The sequence below is a fragment of the Neopelma chrysocephalum genome, unplaced genomic scaffold (genome assembly GCF_003984885.1).
Source record: "Neopelma chrysocephalum unplaced genomic scaffold, ASM398488v2 Primary Assembly neopelma1_22, whole genome shotgun sequence".
Taxonomy (NCBI): Eukaryota; Metazoa; Chordata; class Aves; order Passeriformes; family Pipridae; genus Neopelma; species Neopelma chrysocephalum.
In genome coordinates, this window is record NW_020897689.1 from 11784792 (window position 1) to 11799810 (window position 15019).

A 15019-nucleotide genomic window follows, 5' to 3' on the forward strand; every position below is an offset into this window, starting at 1 on the left:
TAAGGGAGTTGGGTAAGGGAGAGGTCTGCACCCTTTGATTATGCTGCAATAGGTAAGTGTAGGTCCCAGATCAGTGTAGCCAAAATTTGAGCTTCAAGCTACTTCTTTAGAAACTGATGCCTTTTCACTCTTTTGGACTTAGCTTCTGAAAAGTAGAGGAATTAACTGCGAAATTAGAGGACACTAATGCCACTGTTATTGAGACAATCAATACAGAAGGGGCACAAAAAGGCATTTTTATTTAGAACCCAGATCCTTTTTCACAATGCCCTGTATGCACTTTATTCCAAAAGACAGCAGGCGGAAACAAGTATTTTTTCCTGTTGTAGGCCTTATTTAACTGGAAGCTCAGTTGACTTGGTGGATATGGGTGCATGTATGTGTAGGAGAGAGAAATGATGTGGGTATTAGTTCAAAGAGTTCTTCTTGTTACCTGAACCTTCCTGAATAGACAATAGTGTGTTTATATACTTCCTCCTGCCATATCTGTCAACCATATTCTATGCAATATATAGAAGTTACATTTCATAAAAATTTAAAAAATGGCTTAAATATTCTGGCAGTATGCAGCACACAGGACACATGATCATGGTTAGTGTAATTTCCTCATGAGATTTTTCTAACAGAAGTCAGCTTTCTGTGTGGGCAGAACTGCTGACCAAGAAGACCAGCCTATAGTAATTTCAGAAATGCTTTTGTCTTATGGGTCTGCCTGGCCTTGTGTCAGAGTTGTTGACACTGGTTGAAAGTGCAACTGGAGATGTTGGTGTAAAATCTACTGATGTTTGTAGCATGATTAAATTCCTTTGTCAGGTCTCTAGGATACTTCCCTGGAAAGAGTCTGACATGTATTACCAGAATGGACTGCTCAAAACTAGGAGTCCCATGACTGAAATAAAAAATAGGCATAGAAAAATGCCATGTAAAAGTGGATGAGACCAATATTCCATAGAGAGAGAAGCAGTAAATGAAAGTTGTGGGTGTTAGTGACTATGCTACCAAATATTTTCATACCAATTAAAGTGTAGTGCCACTAGAGATGTTTTCATCACAATATGAGACAGAAGTACAAATACTGACTCATAGAATGACAGTGGGGATATGAGCTTGTACCACAACAGATGTATAACAGGAGAGAGGCACGTATAGCAGAGTGATTCAGAAAAAACAGGCACAGGATCGCGTGTTATGGAAATGACAGAAGTTGAGGTTTCTATTGTGGGGACAGAAAAGAGATCTTCTCCTGACAGTCAGCCAGACAAGGGAATTCAGTCTTGGCCTTTAGAAATGTTCCAAGTGGCAAGGACTCATAGCATCTGTAGATGGTTGTGATCCAGTGACTTAGGCTGAGTTTCATAGTGCAATACTTGGGGTTTTTAATTTTTCCTATTAAGTCAAGAACAGTTGTTATATGAAAACTTCCCAATACATTGGGTATTTTGTTCAAAATGAGATTTGCAGTCTGAAGATCAAGACTTGAAAAGTCTCCTGTGACTTTTGTTCATACAGTATGGATGTCATCAGCAAAAGGAAGTTTTAGCAGGGGTCTGAATTCAGTTTGGCTTCAAATGGACATGTTTCCAAGGTGCACTGATAGAGGAAAAAATAGGTTCACGTCAGCCTCTATGTTATCCTCTTCACAGCACGAATGCAATAGTTCAGTGCACAAGGACTATCAGTTCTTTGTTTTTCGCCTGTTGCTGTCTTACTAGTAAGTTGAAGAAGCAACAGCGGGAACTGAAAACAGGAACAAGCTATTGAATACAAGCATTTAGTGAATGCAGAAGCAAAATGAGCATGCTTTCATTAATATTTTAGTAAAACTGGATTTTTTCCCCAAATAAACAATGCTATAAAATATCACAAGTCCAACATCTGCTGAATCTTCATTAGTTTAAGTGTTACAGTTTGATTTCATGGAATTTTATCAGCAACACTTCAAAGTAAAGAGAGTGCTTTTTCTTCAAATACCTTTGTGCAATAGAAACCTGCGCCTGTTTCCTGATGGTCTTTATGATGTTACTTCAGGATTAACTCTTACTGCTTCTTCTAACTTCAGGTAGAAAAGTTCTTTGTTGTGGTGGGCAGTAATTTTTGGTTGGTGATCCCAGGGCTGTGTTCCCTGCTGTACCTTCGTGCCTTGGGTAAGTCATTCAATCTTAAAAGCTTCAGCTCCCACCTGGGCAAATGAAGGCACTACTTTACTCTTGGATGTGGTGGTTAATAATGATGTTCCAGACTGGATGCAGATGCCGTGAGAGTTGTATGGCTTGGTGGATCCTGTGCAACCTGAACTGAGGTGCACACATAAGTACAGGGAAACATTAGTACAAGGGCAGAGCCCCTTGCAGCAGTGTGAAGGGTCTGTATCAATTCCTCAGACTTGTATTTGAGAACTTATTAAAGGCTAATCTACAACTTTTTCTTTGTTTCTTCCTCAAATCCCTGCTAATTGGATCAGACCAGCCTTAATTTTCTTTCCAATTCACCCTAGAGATGATTAGAGACACTAAATACTTCTAGAGAGTAGTCTCTTCAAGAGACTGCAACACTAGACACATCTACAGCAAATACCCTTCACTTATTATACTAAATAGCTATTTGGTGTCTAGCAGTGACACTAAAAGTGGTGACCTTTGCATAGACTGTGCCCTTCATGTTATGAGCAGAGGAAAAGGAGGAGCTCTTCAGGTCAGTCAGACATGTAACAGCCTCTCCCTCCTTTTTTATCACTGATGTCTTCCTAGCACAAGAAGTTCCAGAAATAGGGTTTTTAAGGAAGTTTTGTGAGTTGAGGTAAAACAGATGGGCTGAAATCTGGAGAGGTCAGGGGAAGGTTATCGGTTATGGGAAGGCAGGGAGAGAGGAGGACAAGTAACTACCATTGGGTTGCTGAAGGAGGCCAAGTCAATAGATTCCTCTAATAGTGTTAAAGATGACAGGATGATGTGAAATATCTGTCAAATCCCAGCATTATCAAGTTTGGGAAGGTTTGGTTAACTGAGTATACTGGCAGCTGTAACTTGGAGAAGGGGGGGTCATTAATTGCTGTCAGTTCTCTCTAGACACAATTTCACCATCAGGATCAACTGTTTTGTCATGGTTTCCTCTTAGAATAGCCTGTGAGGTTCAAGGGTGCTACCTATGGAACATCAAAGTAACTACATGAGAAAGAACATCAAACATTGCCAAAAATCAGGACAGGGATTTCAACCTTATGGAATTGTGCAGTAATGGTATATAAAGAAAAGTCAGCAAGATAAAAAATATGGTGCTTTAATGCATTTCTGTGTTGTGCATCACAATCTGATTGCATATCTGGAACCCCTAAAATGCACAAAGACCTCCAAATAATGTAGAATCAAAAGAAATTTGAACTGACCTTTGCACCTGTGAGACAAGGAGGTGGCTGAAATGGTGGATGGGATATTACCATAGAATTACTAGTCCTTTTGCTAATTTTGTGTTGGTATGAAATAGATTCTCAGAATACTGGAGTCTCATTAACTGCTTACTGATAAGCTGTCTGACTGCTTGCTTCCCATTCGGCTGGGAGAAAATTCATTTCCCACTGCCTGGCTTGAAATGCTGAATAGCTGAGCTTATTAATTTTTATCAATATACCACCAGTGGCCCGAAGACAATTTTTCTCAATTCCTTCTCTTTTTAGAGTCTTGGCAAATACTGCTGCTCTGGCTTGCACAGCCAGACATCTCAGGATCAGAGGTCTTGGGCTCACATAGGGACAGGATTTTAAGAAACGCAGAAAGCAGCACTGGGCTGTCAGTAGGTGGTGTGCCAGAATGGAGTTGAGTAAGGCATAACACACGAGTGAAGCCCTTTAGGTAAAGTACAGAGTAAAAGTAATCCCGCCTGTGAGGTCATGGAGAGTCTTTGTTACCCCTTGTAAAAGCAGAAATAGAATTAATGTCCTGGTTGACAAGCTAGATCATGGAAATAAGTTTTATGCACGTGCGCGTGTGGTTTCTAGTGTAGTAATCCAGACCTGATCTGCACAGTAAAGGCTTTCCTGCAGCATGCACAGATCTCAGGCATGCCTCTAATAGGTAGAGTGTTGGACCACTTGGTTGAAGAGTCCTGTGTATGTGTCATAATCACATAAGTTAAATTCAGCTTGCTGCTTGTAGAGCTGTCAGCCTGAATGCTCTTGAAATTAAGCTTTCACAGTTTGCCATCTGGGTCCTGCATGAAGGCAAAAATGTTTCCCATCTCTAGTACCATGTATTAAGAGACAAAAATTGAAGTTTTCTATACACCTGCCAAGCCCACATCTTGGTACCAATTATGGTTGAGAGTTTTCTTGGAAAAACATCCATATTACAAAAATGAATCTTTTTGATAGAGTACTGGATGCTTTTAGTTTAGAAGTTTGTTATGCGTGACTGACATTGCATGCTTGCCTTCACAACCATAGTTACTCGATTGCTCTTTACTGAGTAACTCTTTACTCAGTTCTCATTCAGACAAGAATCCTGCTCACCTAAGAGATCTGAAGTGGCTAGTATCCGCCCTACTCAGCCCTAGTGAGGCCACAACTGTGCACTGTGTCAGCTCTGGGCCTCTCAGTACAGAAGAGACATGAAGCTCCTGGAACAGGACCAATGGAGGGCAACAAAGATGATTAAGGCACTGCAGCATCTCTCTTATGAGGAAAGGCTGAGAGAGTAGGGCCTGTTCAGCCTCAAGAAGAGATGACAAAGGGGACCTCATCAATGCCTGTAAGTATCTGAAATGAGGATGAATCCAGGCTCTTCACAGTGGTGCCAAGCAGTAGGACAAGGGGCAACTGGCAGAGACTGGTGTACAGGAAGTTCCACCTCAATATGAGGAAGAACTTCTTTACTATGTGAGTGACTGTGCACTGGAACAGATTGTCCAGAAAGGTTGTGGAGTCTCCCTTCCCGGAGGTATCCAAGAACCTTCTGTATGCAATCCTGTGCAATGTGCTTTAGGATGACCCTGCTTAGCAGGATGAGATGACCCACTGTGGTCTCTCCCTTCCAACTTGACTCATTCTGTGATTCTGTGTTACTTAATCCTCCAACATTAGGATACATTTGTCATTGAGCTTTAATTCAGGCTGGCGTGGCCCATAGGGGTGATTTTGAGCAACCCTGAAGAATAATGTAAGGTGACTTCTATGAGTTTTTCATAGGAGTGGCTTGCACCTGCTAAAACAGTAGCATTTTTTAAAAAAAGACATGACATGATTGCCAAGAGTTTTGTTCAAACTGTAAATGTTCTTCTGCTTTAGTTGCCATTTCTATCTACAGCTGACAGTCTTTAGAGGGTCCCTTTATCCTTCCGTATTTGTGAAATAACGAACAGTCCTGCGTTTGGTTTGATTGTGTGACCAGATCTAACTCTGTGAGATTGCAGGGAGATAAAGTCTCTTCACAGCCCTAAGGTAGGCATAGAAACATGCAATTGCTACTACTTCTGCTGACTTTGTGCCTAGATGAAAGAAATTCTCAGAATATTAGTGTCATTTACAAAACTGCAAAAGGTATCCAGATTGGAGGGCGAACATAGTCATTGCAGAGCATTGATGTAGTACATTTCTGTTTCTAAATTAATAACATAGATTTAGCTCAAAAGGGTGAGGTGAAGTATGTGCCTCACTTCACTCCAAGTTAACCTACTCTCTCCACGTAGACCTTGCAAGCTGAAGTCCCATAGCCTTGGTATAGATAGATGGGAGCCAGCTAAATGAACAGGTGGTTAAAGCCACTTTGAATTCCGGATTTGAGTTATCTTATGGCTGTGATGTTTATGTAGAAGTTATTTTTCTGGGTGCCAGTACACGCCACTGACACTTCTCACTTTCTCTAACAGTGGTACCACGTCCCCGACATGACATCAGGGCCCTTCTAAAGGCTGGTATCCCTGTTTCAAATAAGTGTCTACAAATACTGAAACCATGGTGGTTGCTGGTGTGTTATGCACTTTATGATTGGGTATAGGAGGAAAGGAGACATTTTGATAATTCTGAAATGGACATTTCTTTTTTAGGTTTGGTCAGGGTTTTTGTTTGTTTGCTTGTTGGTTTGATTTTGTTCTGTTTTGTTGTTGTTTGTTTGATTTTTCTTTTAAAGTAATTGTGTACCTGAACTGTAGCCCTAATAAAATAATTGACAATATCTGAAATTGTAGTTTCATGAGAAGAGCTACAGCTCTAGAGGTCTCCAGCACATCAGTGATGGTTCTTACAGACATATTTGCATCTGGTGGGAGCTGCATAAGTATTTAGTTGCATATTTGTGTCTTTGCTGGTGACAGTATATTAATAAGCACTTGTCCATTTATTAACAATAAATGAAAAAGAGAGAAAAAGCAAGCAAGGCTTATGTGCTTAAACTGTAGCATCAAAGAAACATATAATGAGAAAGAGGAATCAGCTTGCAAATGAGTCCTTAATTTAAAAATAAGGCAACATCATTGCATAATTATATTTTTAATTATTTGACTAATTATTGACTAATTGACTATAACACATGAAGACAGTGCTAACAAATCATGGCTTTGCGAAATGTTTACTTTCAGGATCAGTATAACACTTATTTGCACAAGCAGTAATACCAAATTGAAACATCTAGACTGCCTCAAAACTGGATGTCATTGGTGAAAGTAGGATGTGAATCTCGATTGGTTTCTTTAATTCTTTTTTCTGCAGCACGTTCTTAAAATCAATGTGTAGAGACTGAGAGAAATAGCAATTGTGATTTTCAAATGAATTTTTTTTTTTCAGAAATTATTAGGATATTTCTTCTGGAATCTTTTGTATAGGTAATATAAAACACTGTGGCACTATATTCTATCTCTTTTCTCTAGTGGAATATTTCACTGGGATTATTATCACAACTATTTTGCTACGTTCAGTGAAATTAACATTGATTCCATTTCTTGAAATCATATGGAGACTGCAACTGCAGTCTGCCTTATTATCGAATGAGTACAATTTGCCCTTCAATAATTCTCTAAACTCTCAAATGCCTGGGAAATAATATGCTGGAGTGTTACCAAACTGTGACTGAAGTACCATTTGTGCAAAGTGTGGCAGTGCACAAATGACATTCCACAATAAAAGTTCAAATGACATTAATCTTCCACAGAGGTTCATTGACTGGGTAGATGCTTCAAATACCATATAAAGGCACTATTGTCCCACTTCACATTATTTCTGAGTAGTTCCTCTGTATCACTCTTTTGCAAACATGTTCATTAGTTTTTCTGTTATATATATAATCAATGAGAAATTAAAAAATTTAATATAATATTTATGCAACTACATCAGTGAAAAGTTTGCATTTGCATTTGCTGTAGAGAAATCCTCTTGAGAGTGGTATCATTAGGAATATAATGGTAGGCAGTGTAATCCACCCATTTTCATTCCTTGTTGACAATGGCATATAACTTGTTTTGTGGGTTTGCTTCCGTCTGCCATCCTGAATTACAATTGGCTGAAAAAGGCGCAGCTCTGACCACTGTTATTTTCTCACTTTGTCTTTGTAAGATCCCGGTACAGGGAAGGGAAATTAGGATTACCTAAATGGAGATTTAAATTTAAATGGAGATTTATTTTGTATGAGTTTTGGAAATTGAAGGAATGACCTTTGAGGGTTTGTGAAATTTGGCGGTAGGAATATGAGCCTCAGAGCTTGGTTATTTCACTTTCAGATCCTTCTCTTTTGCTTACTTGGATTTTGTTCTTTGGCCATGGACTATCACATTTTACTTCCCTCCCTAGTGAACTGTAGGTTAGAAGGGCATTGCCCCTGGTGTCACACAGGCATGTGAGAATCAGTTACTCAATATCTGCTCAGTTCTTTCAGTGAAATTTCAGTGTCCAGTCTTGACTTGAAGAACTTAATTAGTGAAGAAAATATGGACCAGTGAACTTGTGATCCTGCAGCGTAAATATGAGCCCATTTTTTCCTTCCCTGATTTTCATCATTTGTTTAGCTGCATGTCATTGAGCATTCTGCACTCCTTTGAAAGCCAAGACCCCATCTAAACCTACCCATGTCTTCAGAGGCCAGAATTCACTTTTCGTGGCTGTGATTTTGCTGGAAACAGGGAGAATAAATCCAGGTCCTGGCAAGAACACATGCTGTTTGGTGCAGCAGTCCTTTGCTCAGTTGCTCAGAGCCTGAACAGGGAAACAGCCCCTAGGGACCAGTGGAATCTCATCCTCATCTAAGGCTAAAAATTGATTTACTTTTTCATTTATCAGCAAGGAAATTGCTTTTTTTTGGGCTGTGATGAACCAACCTTCTGACAACACGTCAGAGATTAATTGCTAAAGACCAGAAGGGACTGCTATGACCATCTAATCTGCCTTCTTGCATAACATAGACCTTTGGACTTTCACTAAATAACTCACACTTGAAGGCCACTGTATCCCCAAGGAAAACAGCCAATCCTGATTTTATTACCGGAGCCCACTGCAACTCAGCACATTTTTCAATGAAGCTATCTGGTAACTATTTTGTGGTCTTTTCAGTGTGTGCTGTAGTAATTAATTTTTTTCCTTTGAATTTTTTGATCAAGATCTAATCAAGGAATTGATTAGATTAATTCCTCTATACCAACTGTGAGGAGGAGACTCTTTCAAGATAATCTGCTTCCTGCTCCAGGAGGCTTCATATTTTTCTTTTGAATTGATGAGGACAATTGAATGACAGCAATCATGAACCAGCCGTCCTCCTCTTCTTCTGTGTGGTGCAGGCAGGTTCCCTGTGTGTTCTCTGGTGCTGTGAGTCTTACACATAAGCTTGTAGTGGGACAAGAAGGCACAGTTTCAACAAAGACATCTCCTGGTGTGTAACCCACACAGTGGGAACCTCCCAGGGAAATGGGAGCTGTGGGGTTGATGACCCTCAGTCTGAAGTAGAGCTCAGATTTTAAGTCTCCCTTTCCTGGGTTTGCCACCATGTTGTCGTGCAAAGTCAGGTTACCACTGTGACTGTTGCATCATCAGAAGAATACTTAGAGTGCTGATTCCTCTGAGGAAACCTAGAGGACCAAAGAGAGAAAAAGACATTTGATGAGCTGAATCAGATTCCCCACAGACTGGTTGCGGAGCCTTTGCTCTTACATAGGCAGCCTGAGTCACCCTCAACATTAAGTACCTATAGTAGGTCATGAGAGTACAGTCCATGTCTACATGGACTCCAGTGGTGCTGGAGTGGTGCTGCAGTAATGGTTGTGAGATGTCTGCTAGTGCAAGACAACTCTGGGGGCCAGATGAGGGAAGTCACAGAGCCAAAAAAAAAAAAAAAAGGCAAGACAATGTAACAGTTATGACCTGATTTCCTGTGCAGCTGCTCTTCATGCAACTGAGTCACTGTTCCTGCTAGGGCTTCTGCTTACCTCTGAGTATCAGTCTGTGGTGGTGCATCCTCCAATTATTTATTGATAAGGACCATCTCTGCCCACACTCTATAGTCATCTGTATTTGCTGCAACAAAGATTAATAAGCTACCGGGTGATGAGTAAATATTTAACAACATTTTTCTTTGCTTTGCTTTGCATGTAAAATAAATATATTTGCAGAATATTCATTTTCCCTAGGTCTGGCAGCTTCCTAGAGTCTTTCACTTTTGACTCTCAGCAGATATGTTCATATGCTGTATCTAAAAGGATGGTGATGCAATCTTTATGTTTTGCATATAGCAAACATTATGTTTCATCCTCCTTTGAGAAAATCCGTTTCTGAGGTTTCAACTAAATGTGTCTCATCTTCATATTCAGTATGGCTCCACTTATGCTGCAGCTTCCAAATTATTCTAACCCTTGTGTGCCTTTTTTTACTAGGATTTTTCAAGAATTTTCAAGTTCCATTTTGTTCATGGTAAAATTTATTGATAAGACAAAAGGGCTTCCTTTTAGGGATTGAAATATTGATACTTTTACCTTAATGCTTATGTTTTAGTCCTCAAAATATATTACACTGTTGAATTCTTTGTTCTCTAGGTGAACACTGTTTCTTCTACAGTACCTTATTATCTGTCTTCAAGAAGAATCACATCAAACAAACCATTATGAACATACCTTTAAAAAGGCCTTGTAAGAAATATTTGTTTCAACTTCTATGGAAATTATTGCCCAGGACTGTATTTATCCTTGCCACTGGTAACTGGACTTTAACCTTCAGCTGTTATATTTGTTACTTTTCTTCTTCTGAGTCTTCTTAAGCAGAGCCCCCTTGGTGGCAGTCTACTGATTTCCCACTGTAGACTGGTATTTGCAGAGATTGTAGGTATCTATACCCTTAATTGGACCACACGTTTAAAATTATGTCCATCATATCTTTGTTAACTACCTAACTTTTATGAAAAGCAATTTTATCCATAATCTTTTTTAACTCTATTATTAACAGATTAAAGTAACTTCTGTCCCCTGGAGTTAATAGTAGGGTATAACTAGTTAATAAGTGCTACTCTTCCACACTGCAACTTTTATTATGTGGCAGAGTCATCCTGTGAAGTCCTGCCATTCTTATCAGTTACTTCTAGCTCTTTATTTTCTAATCCCTCACCCCATGTAATCACCTCACCTTTCTGCAATAGGGAAGGGGTGGATATGTGTTCCTTTTTGCCTTTCCTCTCCCCACTCCTCACACAGTACTCAGTAAACATGAGCAGTGTGATATTCCTCATGGACTTAAGACAGAGAATCTTTGAGCTACTCAGATGGAAGGCATGGGAATGTATCACATACCTAAATAGCTTGAAGGACAGTTAGCAGACAGTAATCCATTTCACAAAACTCAGAGTTGCCCTCACATTGCTCCCAACACTCTTGCTGACTCTCCAAGCATTCCCTGTACACGCCTATCTTGTAAAAACAGCTTTCAATTAAAAAAATATAGTTCACTTTATAAAAAACATATTCTTGGAAAATAAAATACATTGAGATTGGCTTGTAAGTTCTTCATAAATATATTACCTCAATAGATAATTTCATCTGTGACCTTCTGGATCAGACTCTCTCCCAGAACAAAATTCATTCAAGAGTTTCAATCAACAATCATTAGAAATACCACTAAAGACTCAAATTCCCCCTCTGTTTCGGTATAAGATTGTATGAGCTTTAGATTTGTGACCAAAACACAACCACTCCCAAAATTACATATACCAGTATTTCTGTACCATGTCGAAAGTATAAAGGGAAGAAGGAGAATTTTAGAAACATGGATGTAAACCCACTTGGATAATTCAAGGGCTAGGACAATAATTAGTGAAGAGCCAGAAAACTTTCGTGTAACTCTGCATGCTCTTCAAAGTTTTGAGGTCACATTCTTCTCTGAGTTATGAACACACGGCCTTTATTAAGGGCTGTATGTCAATAATCTGGGCACAGAGAAGGTTCAAACTTTGGTTAGAGGAAACAATTCCTGACTGTAACATTCTGAGTTGCACTCTACGTTTCTTCCAAAACAGTTTATCTGCTGAAAATTGCAGACTAAGGAGGAAAATAAAGTTGAAGGGAAAGCAGGAGACCCTGCTCTTTTCACTCCTTTCTTCCACCACAATTGCTAGTTATTGTACTTCACAACCCTTAAACTTACATTTGTTGCAATGGGTTTTTTTTCAGATTTTCTTTTTATTTTTAAATAAGTGTCCTACAGAATCCAGGGCCAGAAACTAATGTGACTGTATTTGATGTTTTTCTAGTTTGATATAAAAAAAGGGGTGTTTCCTACTCCTGATCATTTATCACAAATTTTATTTGATCAAATTGAACATTTTTAAATGGTTATTTATTACAAATTGTATTTGATTTAATTGTATGATTTCAAATTTGAAATTATACTGTCCAGACATGCTGGGTCTTGTTTCTATTGACCTAACCTTTCTGTTAGTGACCTATCTTTGTGAAGTAAGTGTTTTGCTTCTCTATGTTTTGGCTTGGCTTGCCTTCTTAAAATTTTATTTTATTTTATTTTATTTCATTTCATTTTATTTTATTTTTCAAGGGGAACAAAGCAAAATGATTGGTGCTTCAGGTCTCTTTGAAAGAAAGCAAAACTTCACAGGGAACTTCTTCGCGCTAAAGCAGAGGAGAACAAAGCCTTTGAATAAAAGACTTGAATTCCATCTGTCATTTCCACCCACTACTAAATCTACCAAAGACTAAACATTTATCCCACTGAGCTGAATACACTGATATCTAACTGCAGTGCCATTGGTCACTGTAGAGCATAGGCTTGGCTTTTTAGCTTTTTGAAACTGTTAACATAGATTTAAGTGCAACAGAGGAGGCATGAAGCCATGAATGTTTTATTGGAGAGCTCCAGATCATCTCTCAGCAGGTGAGTCCAGCACCATCACTTACAAGATTAACCTCCTATCTCTACAACAGCAATTATGACAGGAACTGCCTTATTAGGTAAAGCATATTAGATAAATTGAAACTCTATTGATAAATTCATTCAGTAAAGCTGACCTCATGGCTCCCAGGCTACATGGGAAAATCTATAGTCTTTGTCCTTTCATGCATAGGGATCAGCAGGCAAATGAAGAATTAGTGAGTGTCCATGTGACTTAAAGAGCATATTAAGAATGTGTCTGTTTTGCAAATGTCTAACTTCTCTGTGTACCATACAGTCTTTGGGGTCTCACTTCAACAGTCAGGCTCAATAAGACATAACACATTTCCCTTCCTTTCCTAGGAGGAATTTGCTAAGTAATCATTCCTCTGAGGCGGCTTCTTCCAAGCTTCTAAGCTTTGGTTTCAGCTTCATAACACCCTGGTGTGTTGAGCAGGTGCAGCATTTTTGCAGTGGGGAGGAAAACTCGGAGGAAGGGCTGTTAATATCCAAGTTTTCAAAAGCAATGTTGGATTGTCATGCTCTTCTGTGCTTTGATCTGCTTTGAGTCTCCTCACAACCAGCACTCAGGGAAGCATGATTTGGCTGTACCTCCAGTTAAAACGGTATGAATCTGGAAGTGCTCAGGGCATCTGGAGTCCAAGCCTGTGGTATCTGAGGATGTAAAATAATATATCGCCATGGGAAATACAGTCCAGTGTGACTGGGCTTGGGAAACATGAAAAGGCTTTGCCAAAGCTGAGAACCTAAATGCTCAGTACCTGTTCTAGCGATAGACCTATACGATTGTATTTTCCTCTTGTCTTCAGACAAAAACAAGACAACTAATTTTTCTGTTGTTTCTATTTAGCAGGATAGATCATATTATTTTCCAGACCAGAAGTACTGATTAGTTATCAGCAGCTGTCTCTGTAGAGCATTTGTAGTTAGCATGATGTTTTAGAAGTAGCTTAGCAATGTGACTGTTTTGTGGGTTTTCTAGTTTAAATTGTAGAATCATAGGATGACTCGGGTTGGAGGGGACGTTAACCATCACTTAGTTGCAATCTCCCTGCCTTGGACAGGGACACCTTTCACTAGAACAGGTTGCTCAAAGCCCCATCCAGTCTGGTCTTCAAGACTTCAAGGGACAGGGAGTCCACAACTTTTCTGAATAACCTGTGCCAGTGCCTCGCCACACTCACAGGAAAGAATTTCTTTGTAATAGCTAATGTAAAGCTACCCTGCTTCAGCTTAAGACCCTTGTCCTATCACTACATGCCCTTGTTAAAAGTCCCTCTACAGCCCTCTTATAGGCCGCCTTTAGGTACTGGAAAGCTGCTATAAGGTCTCCCAAGAGCCTTCTCCTCTCCAGGATTAACAACCCCAACTCTCTCAGCCTGTCTTCATAGGAGAGATGCTCCAGTCCTGTTATCAACTTGATGGCTCTCCTCTGGACTTGCTCCAGCAGGTTGATGTCTTTATTGTGTTGGGGGTTCCAGAGCTGGACACAGCACTCCAGGTGGGATGTCATAAGAACAGAGTAGAGGGGCAGAATCACCCACCTAAACCTGCTGGTCACATCTCTTTTGATGCAGCCCAGGATGTGATTGGCCTTTTGGGCTGCAAGTGCACATTACCGAGTCATATTGAACTTTTCATCCACAAACACCAACAAGCCATTCTCACCAGGACTAGTCTCTATCCATTTTCTGCCCAGCCTGTACCTGTACTTGGGATTTCCCCTGCCCAGGTACAGCACCTTGCACTTGGCCTTGTTGAACTTCGTGAAGTGCACACAAGCCCACCTCTTAAGCCTGTCAAGGTCTGTCTGGGTGGCGTCCCTTCCCTCCACTGTGTCTCCCTCATCACATAGCTTGGAGTCATTAGCAAATTTACTGAGGGTACAACAACTCATCTAGGTATATTTTCTCTCTGAAAAAAACTTCCAAGCATATGCTGGATATTTTATTGCATTGCAATACCTTTAAATGTAAGGTGAGAGGATGGGGGATAATTTCTCCAAAGTAAAACCAAAATAAAGCAACTTCAATTCTAAAGAATAATCGAGACATTGAAGGGATTGCTTTAATTTTTAAAATACCTAACTTCAGTGGCAGAACAGACAACAAAGGGATAGGGATACTCCACAAGAAACAATGCCTTATTTTCCAAACCCTTGTTTTGTTGTCATGTCATGCCATTCACTGTAGTTACCATACATGAGAATTGTGAAAATTGAAAATCCTTTATATAGGCTAAGGAAATAATTACTGGACTATGTATTTGAAATATTAGTTCCTGCCAGAGGTGGGTATCAGCTCAAATATTGAGAGTAGTGGTCTTGGGGTATGGGCCCACTCTGATGGGGAAGATATTGATGCAGCTGGTCCAGAGTGTGAGGGTCAGAGGGAAGTAGATGGGTCTCCATACAGACCAAAAAGGTATCTACACAGCTTATAGTGTTCCTGGTTGCAAATTTGGAGCATGATGTTTCCTTGCTGCACACCCCCACACTGCCCCCACCTTTGCTGTCTATACCAGGAAGGGAGGGAGTGGGAATATCCTCTGCCCCAAGTGGGATGTCTGTGACTCTGAGAGTCTTGTAGTTCTGTCACTGATGTTTTTAAGATGCACTCAGAGTGTGAGTGTGTGAATATGTGTGTGTAATACTTGTGGAAAAAA

The 15019-nt window shown here is 39.8% G+C and overlaps 1 long non-coding RNA gene across 1 annotated transcript; it reads right to left on the minus strand.

Annotated features, from left to right (window-relative positions):
* Window positions 1-8125: 8125 nt before the first annotated feature.
* Window positions 8126-11231, minus strand: LOC113972925. The gene is made up of 3 exons (XR_003536143.1): window positions 10744-11231; window positions 9394-9481; window positions 8126-9036 (listed from the first exon to the last, which is right to left on the minus strand). It is a non-coding gene; the product is annotated as an uncharacterized LOC113972925 (long non-coding RNA).
* Window positions 11232-15019: the final 3788 nt, after the last annotated feature.